This window comes from Hemitrygon akajei, chromosome 10, assembly GCF_048418815.1.
Source record: "Hemitrygon akajei chromosome 10, sHemAka1.3, whole genome shotgun sequence".
Classification (NCBI taxonomy): domain Eukaryota; kingdom Metazoa; phylum Chordata; class Chondrichthyes; order Myliobatiformes; family Dasyatidae; genus Hemitrygon; species Hemitrygon akajei.
The window spans coordinates 73111882-73130342 of record NC_133133.1 but is presented as its reverse complement, the minus strand read 5'-3'; positions in this window follow the sequence as shown (position 1 = coordinate 73130342).

Sequence of the window (18461 nt, the reverse complement as noted above, 5' to 3'; positions counted from 1 at the left end):
TCCAAAGGTCGATGCCCAAAATCCACCAAGGTCAAAGGTCAGTGATCCTGGCGGTCAGCCAGTGAGTGATGTCCAGGCTAGCATTCCGAGTGGAGGTTATACAGATTGGAGTCATGAAGTACTGTGATCCCCCCAGGTCTCTGGGGTCAGAAGAATGCACAAATTTGGACATCAAGACCCAAATATCAAACCCATGATCATCGAGTTCTGGGGGCGAGGCCTGAAGGTTTAACCCATGACCAGCAAGTGCTGGGGTCAATACCCATAGTTTGGCAAAGTCCAAAGGGCAAAGCCAAAGGTTGAAGTCTAGACCTCAGTGAGCCTTGACGTGGAATGCCTGAAAGTTGAAGGCCACAGATGATAAGGTCACAGGCCAAGGCTCAAAGATCAAGTCTGTGAGCCCAGCCCAGGACCCAGAGGCCTAAAGCCTGGTGCTCTGGGGCTGGGAACAGAAGGCCCAGAGGAGGCCTGCCTTTATGTGTGAGGTGGTGGTAAAGGGGCTTCTTTTGCTGTTTTGTTTTGCTCTGTTGCTGGTGTTGCCGCTAATGTGTTGCTCTGCTGAACACTAAGGGCGTGCTATGTTGGCACCAGAATAGCGACACTTGTGGACTGCACCCTGCACATTGTTGGGTATGTTGGTTGTTAATACACATGATGCATTTCACTTTATGTTTATTTATCACTATATGTGATAAATAAATCTGAATCTGAATTAGAGTGAGAGGGAGACAAAGGTTTTGGTTGAAAATACATGGTAAATATCAATAGGTTGTGGTTTACCCAGGCAAAATATGAGCTGGTATTCCTCTAATTTGCATTGGGCCTTACCCTGCCAATTGAGAAGGACAAATCAGTGTAAGAATGGGAAAGGGAATCGAAATGGCATGCAACTGGAGCCAGGGATGGCCATCTGACTCTTTTTTTTTATTTGCCTCTATCTGCCTGCCTCTGAACTCCACTCATACCCCTCCACTAACTGACTCAGTCTGCCATTACCCAACTCTCATCCGCCTCCCCCCCCCCCCCACCTTCCCATCCCTTTCTCATGGCACATGGCAAGTTCATTTTTCAATATATTGATCTAAAAAGCATCTTGTGTAGTCTAATTAATTCATCTTCTTCCTTATTACAGCAAATTTTGTTCTGACTGTGAACAAAGTCACTGGAGAGACACTAAAGCTGGTGATAGAAAAGTCTTCATTCAGCACAACAAGCAGGCAGCAACCTGGAGACAACCTGGTAGTGGCTAACAAACCCAAAGTTATATCACAGTTTTATAACTTTAGTATCCAAGGTAACAGTAGGTGAATCAGTACAATTTCAATAGTTACGATGATATTCTTTACTTCAGAAATTTGGGTTGATAATGCTTGCATTGAATTCCATAGCTACAGTGACAGGTACCTCCGAATGTTGAAACACCTTTGTCACGAGGTAATACACACAAATAGTCCAAAAGCTTCTGTGGGCAGAAATCCCAGTCACACAAAGCTAATATTTTCAGTGCTGTCTCTGAGTACACAGATATGGTAAGTACACAATAATTATTGATTGCCTTTACCTGTGACCATGTTTGATATGCTAAGAGACAACATCCACCTGCTCGGACAGCTTGAATTCAGTCACAATGGTGCAAATAACTTGCCCATGTTGCCTGGTTTGATGCAAGCCAATTAACACAACCCCATTGTCTTAACCTTTGGCTCTTGCATGTACAATCTCTTAGCCTAAGGAACAGCCTGTGCTTTTGACTTAAATTTTCTGTATGCAATTTACAAAAAAAAAACTGAAGGTAATTGCTAGCTTCTCAAATTTATTTACATTTACAATAAGAACTGAAACCTGGTTTCTTAAACACAAAATACACTGCAAATGCTGGGGTCAAAGCAACATGCATAACATGCTGGAGGAACTCAGCAGGTCAGGCAGCATCCATGGAAACGTTGACTACTCATTTCCACGGATGCTGCCCGACCTGCTGAGTTCCTCCAGCATGTTGTGCATGAAGCCTATTTTCTGTTTGAATTAATCAGCGCTATGTTCACACAACTCCAGAATACTCCCTAACACTGTCCAATTTGTATGTATGATAAAATAAGGCATGCTTATCATAATCTTTTGGGTCTACTCCAATAGCATGAAGGAACACCCAACCCTTCCCAGTCATACAAGTGCAATCTCCATCAGCAAGGTACAGAGCCTCAGGAGTGCAAACGCCCCCCCCCCCCCGACAATCTTTCCATATCGCTCTGTTCCATTTCTGTACCTACTAGTACAGTTCGTGGCAGTAAGCTGTGGGCATCTGCTCCCTGTAAAACTCATCCTTCCATTTACCAAGTCTCCCTGCACTCACCATCATGCCCAAGGGGCTCTGTTTCTATCAGTCAGACTCTGTCCGCACATACCTTTTATTCACCCAGGTGCAGTATCCTATGCTCCTTTTGAGCAGGTCACTCTCCCTCCATCTCAAAGTCTTGAAGAGATTGCTATACCTATTTACTGCACTGGAATTTCTAAGCGTATTTTTCCTAAAATTTTCCAAAGATAAACATTATCATTATACTCTTAAATTTATTTATGACTGTCATGTTACTTGCTTAAATTTGTGATGTGCACATTTATAAATTATATCTAATTACAGGACAAATCAGGCAGAAAGTAGTGGATTATATGTTCTCTGTTCTTTTCAATTGCACTGAGATTAGAATGTTATAGCGACTGCAGATAAAAAGATGGAAGATTTGAACTTACCTAGGGATTTCCATGACCTTGGGAAATTCTAAATTATTTTGCAGACAACCGAACAATGCACCCACTTTATTAGGTACACCTGTATACCTATACCTGCTTGTTAATGCAAATAGCCAATCAGCCAACTCAATACATAAAAACATGCCGAGGTCAATTGTTGTTTAGACCAAGCATCATAGGGGATGAAATGTGATCTAAGAGACTTTGACTGTAGAATGACTGTTGGTGCCGTTCAGTGTGGTTTGAGCATCTCAGAAAGTGCTGATCTCCTGGGATTTTCATGCACAATTGTCTCCAGAACTTAGAGAATAGTGTGAAAAACAAAAATCACCCAGTGAGCAGCCATTCTACGGGCAAAAATTCATTGTTAATGAGAGTGGTCAGAGGAGAATGGCCAGACTGATTGAAGTTGACAGTATTTCAAAAAACCAAGCATTACAACAGTGGTGTGCAGAAGAGCATCGCTGAATGAACACATCAAACCTTGAAGTGGATGGGCTGCAACATCAGAAGACAGTGGATATCCAGAAATATACCCAATGGCCAGTTTATTTGGTACCTCCCATATCTATTAAAGTGGCCACTGGGTGTATATTTCTGAGCTGCTCTGAGTTTAGAAACGTTAGTTAATATTGGTGTCACATTATTCATCGTCAGTCTATGGACGGGTACTATTTCAGTGATGTACATGAATCGAAAGTGCAAAAAATGGTTTCAGATACAAAAACATAATCACCTTGTGTTAGTTTGAAAAAATTGAAATGAGTGCATAATTGGAAAAAGATTTTTAATGAAGGACTGAGATTGAACAGTACAGGTCCTTCAGACACAATGCTGTGCCAACCTTTTAACGTACTCCAAAATCAATCGCACTGTGTGATTTTTGACAAATGATGCCCGGTCATGCTTTATTGACAACTAGAACTGATCGTTGATGATGACACACCAAAGACACTGGAGGAATTCAGTGGCTCAGGCACTGTCTATGGAGGGAAATGAGCAGTCAATATTTTGGGTCAAGACTGACTGACTTCATCTTGACTGAAATAAGTTCACATAAAAGGTCTTGACCTGTTATGCCGATTGTCCATTTCCCTCCTCAGATGCAGCCTGATTTGTTGAGTTCCTCCACTGTCTTTTATGTTATTCCACATTCCAACATCTGCAGGCTCTCGATGATGACATTGAGCATCTTCAAGCTGGTGAAATGTCTTTGAACAAGGTCTTATACAGATGGAAATAAAATCTCTGTTTTGACAACGGAGATGTCTCTTACACTATGCTCTTCTGTGTAGTGATATCAGAGTGTGCATTATGTTACCTATAGCAAGTGTACAAATGGGTTTTTGATTTCATTTTAACACGTCTCCTACAAGGTCTTATTAACGTTAGTCTTTATTCTCCCCCGTAGTTTAAGAAACAAGTTTGGATCACAAAAGGTCACAATCTGCAACTTCTACGTAATTGTACACTTTCAGAGCTGGAGAATTAAAAAGATGTAAAATTATACTGCGTGACTTTGTTTGATTAACAGTCCAAGAATAAAAACAGTGCACTTATTTGTCTTATTTCTTCAATACATTAACTACAAGCAATTGTTTCTGTATTAGTCCCTTAACTGATTTTGTAAATTGTTACTGAAGGACATTTATAACTCTTATATGGTGTCTGAATAAAATTCTCTTTAGATTAATAGAAAACTTCTTTTATTCTATCAACGGGTATTCACATGTTGATTTTGATTTACATGCTATGTACCAGATATGAGGTATTTATCTTCAAATAGTAAGATAAATGATAAGAAGACACAGGAAGGAAGATGAATTTGTGTAAAAGCTGGTGGCCAGATGTTGACTTCATATTGTACATGCATACACACTGAAGACAGATAAATTTCTGGCGGAATAACAAATCCAGTCCTTCCTGGCAACACAGCATTGAAATTTTATTCCATCGTTGATGTCATCTCATACGTGTGGCACACAACAAGGAGCCACTCTTTTTTATATACTTTCTTGGAATTATTGTTCCAACTCCTTGATTTCCAATGAAGTAATAAAGTGATTCAATCTAGAGATTTGGATTAACCTCTTCTTCGTGGCTAATTTTGTTCTGTTTTGGGGGCGTTTAAATGTGTCCTGTGTGATGAATTTGTAGCTGATGGTTGTCATGTTCATTCTTTTAAACACAACACGCTGTATAAGTTATCCTTACTGATCTAAGGATTCCAGCTGTGCAGTATGTTTTACAGGGACTGAACTAATGAATATTGAAAGCATTTGTTAATACAGTGGATTCCATTTAAATGGGCTATCATTTAATTGGGGCAGCTATTTATTTGGAACAACTCTGAGAGAACAAAAACTAATTCGAGAAAATAGCTGGGATTCATTTTATTTATTTGGGACACTATGGCACTTAATTGGTGCCGGGTCTGTTGCCAAACAGCTTCTAACTAGGGTGGACATCAGAAACTATCCGTGCTTAGACAGATCAGTTTTTAAATTTGTTGCATATGTTTGTATTCAGAAAGCTGTGATTTTTGTCAGTGATAGTTGGCAACAAATAAGCAGCGAGACAATTTGGAACTGTTTTGCTCACCGTGATTTCAAGCATTCAGGCTTGGAGTTGGCTGGGAATGAAAGTGAAATGATTCCACTACTTCAACATGTTAGGAATTACAAAGGCATCAACAATCATATAATATAACCATATAACAATCACAGCACAGAAACAGGCCATTCCGGCCCTCCTAGTCCATGCCGAACTCTTAATCTCATCTAGTCCCACCTACCCGCACTCAGCCCATAACCCTCCACTCCTTTCCTGTCCATATACCTATCCAATTTTACCTTAAATGACACAACTGAACTGGCCTCTACTACTTCTACAGGAAGCTCATTCCACACAGCTATCACTCTCTGAGTAAAGAAATACCCCCTCGTGTTTCCCTTAAACTTTTGCCCCCTAACTCTCAAATCATGTCCTCTCATTTGAATCTCCCCTACTCTCAATGGAAACAGCCTATTCACGTCAACTCTATCTATCCCTCTCAAAATTTTAAATACCTCGATCAAATCCCCCTTCAACCTTCTATGCTCCAATGAATAGAGACCTAACTTGTTCAACCTTTCTCTGTAACTTAAGTGCTGAAACCCAGGTAACATCCTCGTAAATCGTCTCTGCACTCTCTCTAATTTATTGATATCTTTCCTATAATTCGGTGACCAGAACTGTACACAATATTCCAAATTTGGCCTTACCAATGCCTTGTACAATTTTAACATTACATCCCAACTTCTGTACTCAATGCTCTGATTTATAAAGGCCAGCGTTCCAAAAGCTTTCTTCACCACCCTATCTACATGAGACTCCACCTTCAGGGAACTATGCACTGTTATTCCTAGATCTCTCTGTTCCACTGCATTCCTCAATGCCCTACCATTTACCCTGTATGTTCTATTTGGATTATTCCTGCCAAAATGTAGAACCTCACACTTCTCAGCATTAAACTCCATCTGCCAACGTTCAGCCCATTCTTCTAACTGACATAAATCTCCCTGCAAGCTTTGAAAACCCACCTCATTATCCACAACACCTCCTACCTTAGTATCATCGGCATACTTACTAATCCAATTTACCATCCCATCATCCAGATCATTTATATATATTACAAACAACATTGGGCCCAAAACAGATCCCTGAGGCACCCCGCTAGTCACCGGCCTCCATCCCGATAAACAATTATCCACCACTACTCTCTGGCATCTCCCATCTGGCCACTGTTGAATCCATTTTATTTCTCCAGCATTAATACCTAACGACTGAACCTTCTTAACTAACCTTCCATGTGGAACTTTGTCAAAGGCCTTGCTGAAGTCCATATAGACTACATCCACTGCCTTACTCTCGTCAACATTCCTCGTAACTTCTTCAAAAAATTCAATAAGGTTTGTCAAACATCGTAACTTCTTCAAAAAATTCAATAAGGTTTGTCAAACATCTTGAATTTTAAAATGACATGGAAGATTTGGAGGATGCAATCGCTTAAAATATTACATAATGCCAGTTCATCATCAGCAGAGTGCCTGCGCTGATTTTCTTCACAGTGCCTATGAAATGTATTCAGCAACCCGCCCACCACCCTGCCTTGGAAGTTTTCATGTTTTATTGCAGCCAGCACCATGTTTCACTGTAGGGGTGGTGGGATGTGTAATGGTTAGTCTGGTGGAAAAAAAGCTCAATTTTGATTTATTCAGACTATAGAACTTTCTTCCAGCTGACTTGCAAGCTCTTGCTGAGATTTCATGTGAGCTTTTTTTTCCAACAGTGGCATTCTCTTAGTCACTCTCACATAAAACTGCGACTAGTGAAGCACCCAGGCAACAGTTGTTGTTTGTGCAGTCTCTCCCACCTTGGCCACTGCAGCTTGTAACTCCTCCAGAGCTGTCATAGGTTTCTTGGTGGCCTCCCTCACTAGCTCCCTTCTTGCACAGTCACTCAGTTTTTGAGGACAGCCTGCTCTAGGCAGTCTTACGGCTGTGCCTTATTTTTCCATTTCTGGATGATTGGCTTAACTGTTCTCCGAGGGATATTCAGTGACTTGCAATTTTTTTGTATCCATCCTGACTTGAGCTTTTCAATAACTTTTTCGCGGAGTTGCTTGCCGTGTTCTTTTGTCTTCGTAATGTAGTTTTTGCCAGGATACTGACTCACCAGCAGTTGGACCTTCCAGAAACAGGTGTATTTTTACTATAATCAATTAAAACACTTTGACTGCACATGGTGATCTCCATTTAACAAATAGTGGGTCTCCTAAAACCAATTGGATGCACCAGTGATGATTTGGTGCATCATAAATACTTATGTAATCAATTATTTTGTGTCTTATATTCATAATTAATTTAGATCACTTTGTAGGGATCTGTTTTCACTTTGACATGAATGAGTTGATTTCCGTTGATCAGTATCAAAAAAGCTGAATTAAATCCATTGTGATTTAATGTTGTAAAACAAGAAAACATGAAAACTTCCAAGGGGGATGAATACTTTTTATAGGCATTGTACATTCAATCAAAAGGACACAGCAGATGAATACCTCCATCAAAAAATTAGTAGGAACTAATACACAGTTTTATCGTACTGTAGAGGTATTACATAAATAGTTACTCAGTTAAACAGGAGATTGTCTATTTTTTTTCCTTTCAATGATTTCAATGAAATTTTAGCTAATTGGGGCAGCCACTTATTTGGGCCAAGATATACTGGTCCCAATGTACCCCAATTAACCAGAATTCATTGTATTTGTACTTGAGCAGTATGTTGGTCACTGACACAACTATCAGCTGGTAAAATAAATCTGGGGAGTTATCACATTTAGAGCAGTTAGGATACTGAAATGTATGGATACAATAAGTAGAATGAAATGATGGTCTTCGTTGATAAATTAGGAATTATTGACGATTACATGAACATAGATAGCAATTTCCTCTCAATCACCTCAATGAGGTGACGTTAGTCAATCAGTTTTTGTATCCTTCCCCCCCCCCCGGTACTCTTATGTAATGACTCTTGCATGCTTCTTATGTTACAAGTGCCAACTGGCATCTCACACAAATCCCATTCCCCTCAGTCTTGGCTATGTGACAGCTGATTCTATTTCTAAATATCTTTTTCTAGCACTTGCATTCTTCTTCTTAAATTTATTGGAAGGGCAGACAGGATTTATTTGTATTTGTTAAAAAAAAACACAGAAACTCGTTAAGAGTAGTCCGTATGTCTCGCTGTATAAGAAATAATGTCAACACTGATTAACTTTTTCCAAGCAGTTTCCAGGAAGTTTCCAAGAAGATTGATGCTGTCTACACGGCTTGCACAGTCCTGCACCATAACTGACATCTAAGTTTATGAGCAAAGCACATATATGCCACCATACACAACCCTGAGAGTTGCTTTCTTGTGGGCAATTACAGTAAATAAAAGAAACGCAATACAATCAATGAAACACCACACCCAACAGGGCAAACAACAATCAATATGAAAAAAACAATAAAGTGTGCATAAATACAGAAAGGAACAGTACCAAAATAAATAATAATAATTAATAAATAAACAATAAATACCAAGAACATGAGAAGGAGCTTAGAAAAATAGAAGGCTATGTGCTCGGGAAATTCTAGGCAGTTTCTAGAGTAGGTTACATGGTTGGCACAACATTGTGGGCCAAAGGACCTGTAATGTGCTGTAAAATTTCTATGTTTCTCTGTTCAATAGGAAGAAGAGTCCTTGAAAGGGAATCCAGTTCAGTGATGAGGCAAGTGAAGATATCCCCACTTTTTCAAGAACCTGACGGTTGAACAGCTCCTGAAACTGATGGTGCAGGTCCTGAGGCTCCTGTACGTTCTTCATGATGGCAACAGAGAGAAGAGGACATGACCCAGTTGGTTCAAGATTGGAAAAGGAGTATGACAAGGCTGCAGACTGTCACGCTACTTATTTAATCTATATGCTGAACACATCATGAGGAATGCTGGTCTAGAGGACTCAAATGTTGGAATCAAAATACTAACAACCTCAGATATATGGATGATACTACTCTAATGGCTGAATGTGAGGAGGATCTGAGGAAGCTTCTAATCAAAGTGAAAGAAGAAAGTGCAAAAGTTGGCTTGTTGCTCAATATTAAGAAAACCAAGATTATATTGACTGGCCCTATTAACTCGGTGGTAATAAATGGAAACGAAGTGGAAACAGTGACAAATTTTGTCTTCCTCGGTTCAAAGATTTCTACAGATGGTGACTGCAGTCACAGAATTAAAGAGCGCTTACTTCTGGGGAGGGCAGCAATGGCAAATTTCGATAAAATACTGAAGAACAGAGACATAACATTGTCTACAAAGATCCATATAGTCAAGTCTATGGTATTTCCAGTTGTGATATATGGCTGTGAGAGCTGGACTATTAGTAAGGCTGAATACAAAAGAATCGATGCCTTTGAACTTGGATGCTGGAGGTAAGTGTTAAGAGTTTGTTGGACAGCAAGAAGATCCAACAAGTCAATACTGAAGAAATACAGCCAGACTACTCACTAGGAGGCTCGATTATGAGACAAAAGCTCAAATATTTTGGCCACGTCATGAGAAGACAGGATTCCTTGGAGAAGAATCTCATGTTAGGTAAAACAGAAGGTAAAAGGAGAGGATGAGAGACTATGATGGATAGATAATATTACTCAGACAATGCGTATGATCCTTGGGGGATCTTAGAGAGGCAGCTTCCAACAAGAAGGCTTGATGTGCAGGAGTCCATGAGGTCATAAAGAGTCGGACCCGACTTAACAACTGAACAACAAAACTTCAACATGAGTAAGGCTATTCCAGAAGGTGAAAACACATAGGATCCAGGGTGAGATGGCCAATTGGATACAAAATTGACTTGGTGTACAAGATGGAGGATGGTAGGAGAAGATAGTTTTTCAGATGGAAGGCCTGTAAACACTGATGTAACTCTGGAATCAGTGCCAGGTGCCAGGTTGTCTAAGGTGACAACAAGATGTACATCAACTGGGAAGATGTGCAAAGGAAAGGCAGATGGAATTTTATCTGGACAAGTATGAATTGATGCATTAAAATGGGCCAGGAAATTCTCAGTAAATCAGGGCATTGAGGTGTGTTGTATTCTAGGGATACATATGCACCGTTCCCATGGTAATGTAGGTAGACAGGATGATGAAGAAGGCATATGGTGTCCTTGCCCTCATCAGCCTTGGCATTCAGAACAAGAATTGGAATCTCATCTTACATTTGTACCAAACTTTGGTTAGACCACGCTTTGATAATTGTGTACATTTTTGGTTGGCGTGCTATGGGAAGGAAGTGATTAAGTGAGAGTGTGTGGAGAAGATTCATAAGGATGTTGCCCGGACTGGAGCATAAAACAGAGCACAAGAACGGGCCGCTAGCTCACAATGACAATTTAAAAATTATCTGCCTGTTCATGGACTAAATCCATCCATTCTCTGCCTGATCATGTGCAGTCTAAATGTCCTTAAACTTTGCTGCCTCTACCACCTCCCCTGGCTACGGTACCCACTAATCTCCGTGTATAAAGTCTGCCTTGCAAATCTCCATTAAACTTTCTCCCTCTCACTTTAACTCTATGCCCTCTGCTATTTAATATTTTCATTCAAGGGAAAAGATTCTGACTATTTACCCTATTTATACTTCTCATAATTTTATATTTTTCATGTTTGCTTCTCACAATTTTATATTTTTCCATTAGTTTGCCCCTCATCCTCCAATGCTCCAGAGAAATCAATCCAAATAAGAGCTGATTGGATAGGCTGGGACTGCTTTCTTTAGATTTGAAAGAGGCAGAGAGCAACTTGATAAAGATTTATAAAATGTTGAGGAGCACAGGTAGGATAGATAGTCATAGTCCAAGGGTAGGGGACTCTAAGGCTAGAAGGTTTAGCTTTAAGGAGAGTGCTGAAATTTTTAAAGGCGATCTGAGGGACAAATTTCTCCACATGAACTGGTGGTGGGTATATGAAGAAGCTATCAGAGGAGATGATGTAGGTACATAATATACAAATATAATACTTAAAATCATTTGGACAGGTACATGGGTAGGAAGTGTTTCGTGAAGTATGGGGCCAAATGCAGGCAATTTGGATTAACTGAGATAGGCATCTTTGCTGTTACAAATGAGTTGGGCCAAAAAGCATGCTTCATTGCTACACAGCTCTTAATAATTTCAATATAGAGTCATTCAGCATGGAAACAGCTCATTCAGCCCAACTCATCCATGCCAACCAATAAGTGCACTCCTGTTTTAATCCCATCTTCCAGCACTTGATCTGCAGCCTTTTATACCTAATTGATTCAGATGTTCGTTATAGAGGTCTGACAAATGTTGTCAACCCAACTTCAACCACTCTCTCAGGCAGTGCATTACAGATACCAACATTTTTCTGGGTGAATAAGATTTCTCCCTCACATCCTCTCCAATTCTCTCCATTTTACCCTGAGTCTGTCCTCTCTGATATGGAGAAAGGGTTCCTGCATACTACGCTACCTATTCTTTGTATTTCAGTCATGTCCCTACTTAACCCCCTCTGCTCCAGAACAGACCCAACTTCTCCAGTCTCTCCTCATTCCATTCTGCTGAATGTCCTCTGTATCCTCTTCAACACGTCAACGCATTGTGACCAGACCATATATTCAGTGCCTTGACCAATGAAGGACAGCATCTCATTTGCCATCCAAACCATATTATGTTTGATTTGCCACCTGCAAAAATATATAGAAGTATGGCAGATCTTCAATATACCCTAAGAGCATACCCTAAGAGCATGGTGTCTGTCCTCACTTCAATATCACTTCCTCTTTGTCTGAATTAAACTTCATCTGCTGTTTTTCATACCATTTCAGCATGTCTATATGTGTCTGCAGCAAAAGTCAACCTTCCACACTATAAATAACTCTGCTAATCTTTGCCAAACAAGAGGGTCTCAGGGTCTCATTGACTGTACTCTTTTCCATAGCTGCCACCTGGCCTGCTGAGTTTCTCCAGCATTTTGTGTGTGCTGCTAATCTTTGTGTCACTCGTAAACTTACTGATCGTGCCTTTCACATCTATTACAGGCATCAATGGTTCCAGCACAAATCCTATGGGACACAAACTTGTCAGTTGTTGACTCGAAGGGAAATAAAAAGAGTAGCATTAACCATTACGTCTATTTTAATACTTCATTAATGTTTATATTAAATACTTCCTCTTGGCATACAATATTTATTCATTTGAATGGGTAACCACATAATCAATGTAGGGAAATGTACTAGTAGAAATGGAAGCATATCTCCTGGTATCAAAGAGTCATTGTACTTTCACCAAAGAGAAGGAGAACATTCAATGCATTGTCTTTATCCCAGTTAAAGAATGGCCACCCAACCTAGTTCCATCTTTCAGCATCTAATGTATAGTCCTGCAGTCATGCCTCCATGTACACAACCAGGCATTTTTTCTTATATGTGGTTTCTGCCTCCATCCTGCTTTCAAACAATGAATTACAATGCCCTAGTACCCATACAATGACAAAACTTTCCCTTATTTTTTCTGTAATCTTTCTACCAATTCATGATCCTTCTCGACTCTTCAGCTATGATAAACAGATCCTTGTTACTTTATCTAGGCCCCTCATCACTTTACACACTTAACCCTTGTGGTGAACTACATATACCTATGGATTTTAGATCTCTGAAACATTAATTAAGGATTAATCACCCATTTATTAATGTCAGATGGACTATTTATACATTCTATATAGGTCTGTGGTTCAAAATTTGGTATAGACACTTGTTCTAATGGGATTCTTGACCCAGACCATACTGTGAAGGTATCGAATATGAACAGGTTGCCTGGGTTAAATTTCATCTCTGAATTAAAGGAAACAAACCTAACTTATCTAACCTTTCTTCAAAGTGACAATTTTCCAAAGACTTCATAAATTTCCTCCACTTCAAGTCTTTCCTGTAATATCTATACACAATATTCCAGCTACAACTCAGCTATTGTTGGATTCAATTCTAGTAAAACCTCCATGTTTTTTGATAATAAAGGAAGGCATTCACACATAAAGTGAGTCTGCAGGCTCTGTAGGTGAGTATTTTTTTCACTAAATAATTTATCAATTTTTTTTCCTGGAATAAGTCCTGAAGAAGGTCTCAGCTTGCTACGTTGACTGTTTACTCTTTTCTGTAGATGCTGCCTGATCTGCTGGGTTCCTCCAACATTTTGTATGTGTTGCTTTGGATCTCCGCAAGCTACAGGATTTCTCTTGTTTACCAATTTATTCTTTATAAAATCAGAATATGAATTTGTCAAACATGCTTAATAACCAACAAAAGAAAATCTACAGATGCTGGAAATCCAAGCAACACACACAAAATGCTGGAGGAACTCAGCAGGCCAGGCAGGATCTATGGAAGAGAGTATAGCTGACGTTTCAGGTCTGGAGAAAAAAAGATGAGGAGTCAGAGTAAGAAGGTGGTTGGGGAGTTGGGGGGGAAGGGGAGGAAGAAGCACAAGGTGATAGGTGAAACCAGGTTGGGGCGGGAGGGATGAAGTGAAAAGCTGGGAATTTGATTGTTGAAAGAGATGCAGGCTTCATAATTCTGGGTCTCTAATCCAGAATCATGATCAGCAGTTTCTGAAATGTTGACCAGAAGGAACCATTCAGAAAACTATGAAATCTTTCTCAAGGAGCCACAAAGGACATTAAAATAGAGAAGCATTACAGCAACAGAAATGAGAAACACAAGTTGCAGAGAAACGTGTGGATACATCCCCAGATGAGATCACTGCAAGGTTGCTATAGGCCGGCAGAGTAGCTTCACAGTTACATTGGGTTCATTTCCAGCCTGCTGCTCAGATAGAGCTTGTACGTTCTCCTCATGACCGCATGGGTTTTCTCCAGTGTTCTCCCACAGTCCAAAGACTTACCAGTTTATAAGTTAACTGGTCATTGTAAATTGTCCTGTGATTAGGCTAGATTAAATTAATTGGGGGTACAGCTTGAAGGGTCAGAAGGGCTAATTCTGTGCTGTATCTCAATAAAATAAAAAAATAAAAATGGGAAACAAGGGATATGACTGACTAGTGGAGCTATGATGCCGTTTTTTGCATCATCATTAACTACAGGCAAAGTGCCAGAAGATAAAAGAATAGATAGTGTTGTTTCTTTATTTAAAGAAGAGCAACAGAAATAAACCAGGGAAGTCACTACAGCGTTGTGAGCCTCAGTAAGAGGTAAGGAGGCTGTCGGAGACAATTCTAAGGAGAAAATTTTGTTGGACATTTGGAAGGCGCGGATGATTCGAGATGCTTAGCATCAGTTTGTGACTGTGAAATGCTGTCTCATTAATTTGTTTCCTTTCTCAGGAAGTACAAAGGCGACTGATGAGGGCAGCATTGCAGATGTTCTCTATATGGACTTTAATTATACACTTGACAAGGTCTCGTGTGGTCAGCTGGTTCAAACAGTTAAGCCACATCTAAGGCATGTGGGCTAACTGGATATACAATTGGCTTAGTGAACGGAGGCAGAGGATAGTGAAATAAGGATGTTTTTGTGATTGAAAGTCTGTGATGAAAAGTGTCTCACTGGGATCAGTGCTGGGACCTTTTTGTTTTTAATATATATTAAAAACATTTTGATAAACATAGGAGGCATGATTAGTAAGTATGCCCGTGGCATGAATACTGCTGATGTTACAGACAGAGAGGAAGTTTATCTAAGGCTACAGTACACCTAACTCAGCTGGAAAGCTGGGCAGTGATAGGGGATGGAATTTGGGAAGTTAAATAGGGGAAGACATATACAGAAAACAGTAGTGTTGACTATCATCAACTGATCTAGGTTAGGCAATTCACTACGCAACTCTTAATTAATCAAAGTTTGCACTTTATTGTCTCTGTACAAATACCAACGTAACCATGTTGACTTTGGGCTAACAGCTTAAACCATAATTCTATTGTTCCCTCTGTGCCAATACTCACTCAGACTATGTCTCCAATTTATAACACTGAAATAGGGGATCTCCTATTGACCAAATGTTTGATCCTTCTTCTCCCAACTCCTAGCATTTGGTGGGGGGGGGGGGGTGCTTCCTTGCAATAGTTAGTCTCCAGAGTTCTCCCTGCTTTGCATGCTAAGCTCCCCAGCCTTACACCCTATCCTTATCAGTTCAAACGTTGTGTTTCAAGCTCATTGGCTCTGGCCTATCTGGCTAACATGTGTCAGCTTCCCATTGGCTCTGGTCCAAGCCAGCATCATTTTATTGCCCTTCTCACAAGTAATGACTTGTAGATAATGTCTCTTTGTTCCAAATCTGAGCAGACCAGCCAATTACTAGGCTTGGGTTACTGAGGTCAGACACAGACTCCCCTGTTCATAAACTTCTATGTTCTATCTTACCAAAGAACACCTCACAAATAACTTCTTTTTCGGAAATTATCTCTAGTTCAGCACATTATCAGGAACATCATTGTATCCTCTTTAAAGCACTGATACAGCTGTTCATGAGCAGAACCATTTCATAAGATAGCTCACAAAATGGAGATTACAGAGGAACTTCAAAAAATGGCAGCCTCCATTCCTTCTACCACATGCAAGAACAAAGACCATTGGTTTGTCTACTTCCATGTCCTAGAGTCATTCGAGTTCAAAGTTTTCTTCCATATTTTAATTCCTCCTTGGCCAACAGTAGGACAATAAGGAATATTGATAAGCTGAAGGTCCTTGGTGTTCAAACTCCATAGTTCTCTGAAACTGGCAAGACCAATCAATAGAGTTATGAAGAAAGCCTAGGGCATGTTTGCATTCGTGGATCAGGGCATAGACTCTAAGTTAGGATGCTATGTTGCTACTTCATGCTACTGGGCTGCATTTGAAGTACTCTGTACAATTCTTGATGTCACACAATAGGGAGAGTGAAGAGGAGATCCAATAGGGTGTTGCTTGGAATGGAAAGCTTTCCCTATGGAGGGAGATTGAATAATCTGTGTTTATTTTTCCTGGAGTGAAGAAGGTTGTAAATTTCCTAGAGACAAAATAGACTGCAGATACTGGAATCGGAAGCAAGTAACAAACTGCTGAAAGAAATTAGCACAGTAAGCAACATCTGTAGGGGGAGAGGAACTGTCAACATTTTGGGGTGAGACCCAATTAAGACATTCCCTCAGTTTTGTTGTATGTGTTGTAGCCTCAAAAGTTCATCCCCCTTCTTGCCCAGAAGTCATATTTTAGAACCCTCAAATTAGGTTTTCACCACAATTACAGTGTTGAAACTGCTCATTTCAAAGCCACTAATCACACCCTCTAATAGCCAGCCGGTGGTGTAGTGGCATCTGCACCGGACCTCGAGGTGAGTGGCCCCAGGTACGAATCCCGCTGGCTCCTTGCACTCTTTCCATCTATGGTGTCGAGCTAGCAACTCAGCCTCATAACAAACAGACAAATGCTAAAGAATTGGCAAGGTTACCGTCTGATGTGCCATGAGGCATGGAAAGCAACAATTATCATGCCCTATATAATTTGATAAAAAATAATCTATCCCTCCTAGTCCATTTTGACAATTAATTACATCATCCTCTCTCAAAAGCTCTTCACCTTATCTAGCTGGGTAAGATCACATTTCTGGTTTCATTAATAGTTAGTTGTAGTTAGAGAATCAAAAGCAATGGGTTATTTTCCTGTACCTGTGCCATTCCCTTACGTGGTGCCATAATCTACCCATAGTTGCATTCTCGTTCTCATTCTCATACTTCACTTGCTCAATGTAATCTGAAAACATTGCCAGTTTATGCACATACACTGATAATGCCCAGAGCTTCTGCATAACATGCATTTAGCAAACACCCAAGTCAAGTAAAGTCACATTTATTGTCATTTCGACCATAAACTGCTGGTACAGTGCACAGTAAATATGAAACAATGTTCCTCCAGGACCCTGGTGCTACATGAAACAACACAAAACTACTCTAGACTATGTGAGACAGCACAAGGCTACACTAGACTAAGTAAAACAACATAAAAACTGCACTAGACTATAGACCTGCACAGGACTACATAAAGTGCACAAAACAGTGCAGGGCAGTACAATAATTAATAAACAAGACAATAGGCACAGTAGAGGACAAATTACAATATAATAATAAATGATGTAGATGTCAGTCTAGACTCCGAGTATTGAGGAGTCTGATGGCTTGGGTGGAAGAAACTGTTACACAGTCTGGTCGTGAGAGCCCGAATACTTCAGTACCTTTTGCCAGATGGCAGGAGGGAGAAGAGTTTGTGTGAGGGGTGCATGGGGTCCTTCAGAATACTGTTAGCTTTGTGGGTGCAGCATGTGGTGTAAATGTCTGTAATAGTGGGAAGAGAGACCCTGATGATCTTCTCAGCTGACATCACTATCCGCTACAGAGTCTTGCGATCCGAGATGGTGCAATTCCCAAACCGGGCAGTGATGCAGCTGCTCAGGATGCTCTTGATAAATTCTCTGTAGAATGTGGTGAGGATGGGGAGTGGGAGATGAACTTTTCTCAGCCTTCGCAGAAAGTAAAGAGGCTGCTGGGCTTTCTTGGCTATGGAGCTGGTGTTGAGGGACCAGGTGAGATTCTCCGTCAGGTGAACACCAAGAAATCTGGTGCTCTTAACGATCTCTACTGAGGAACCATCAATATTCAGCAGAGAGTGATTGCTCCGCGCTCTCCTGAAGTCAACAACCATCTCTTTTGTTTTGTTCACATTCAGAGACAAGTTGTACCCATCCCTACCAATTTACCAAACTGATTGCCAGAAATCCCACACTGGGTAAACCGACTAAATTTGGGAAGCCCACCATCCAAGGAATTATTAACAGCTTCTGCATCCCCCTCCAATAACATCATCTGGCTCTGACTTGGCTCACCTCATATTCCATCAAAGCATTCATCCCTTCGTTTTCTGGAGACAGTAGAGATGGCAAATGTTGGAATCTGGGAGGCACTCAGTGAGTGAATCTGGGAGGCATTCAGTGCTCCCATCTCCTCCAGCCTCATCTCCACACCCATTTCCATCCATATCCTTACCCCATCCTCCACTTCACTACACCCCATCTCCACAACCTCAAATCTCCTTTGTCCCCTCCCTGTAACTTTCTTCTCCATTC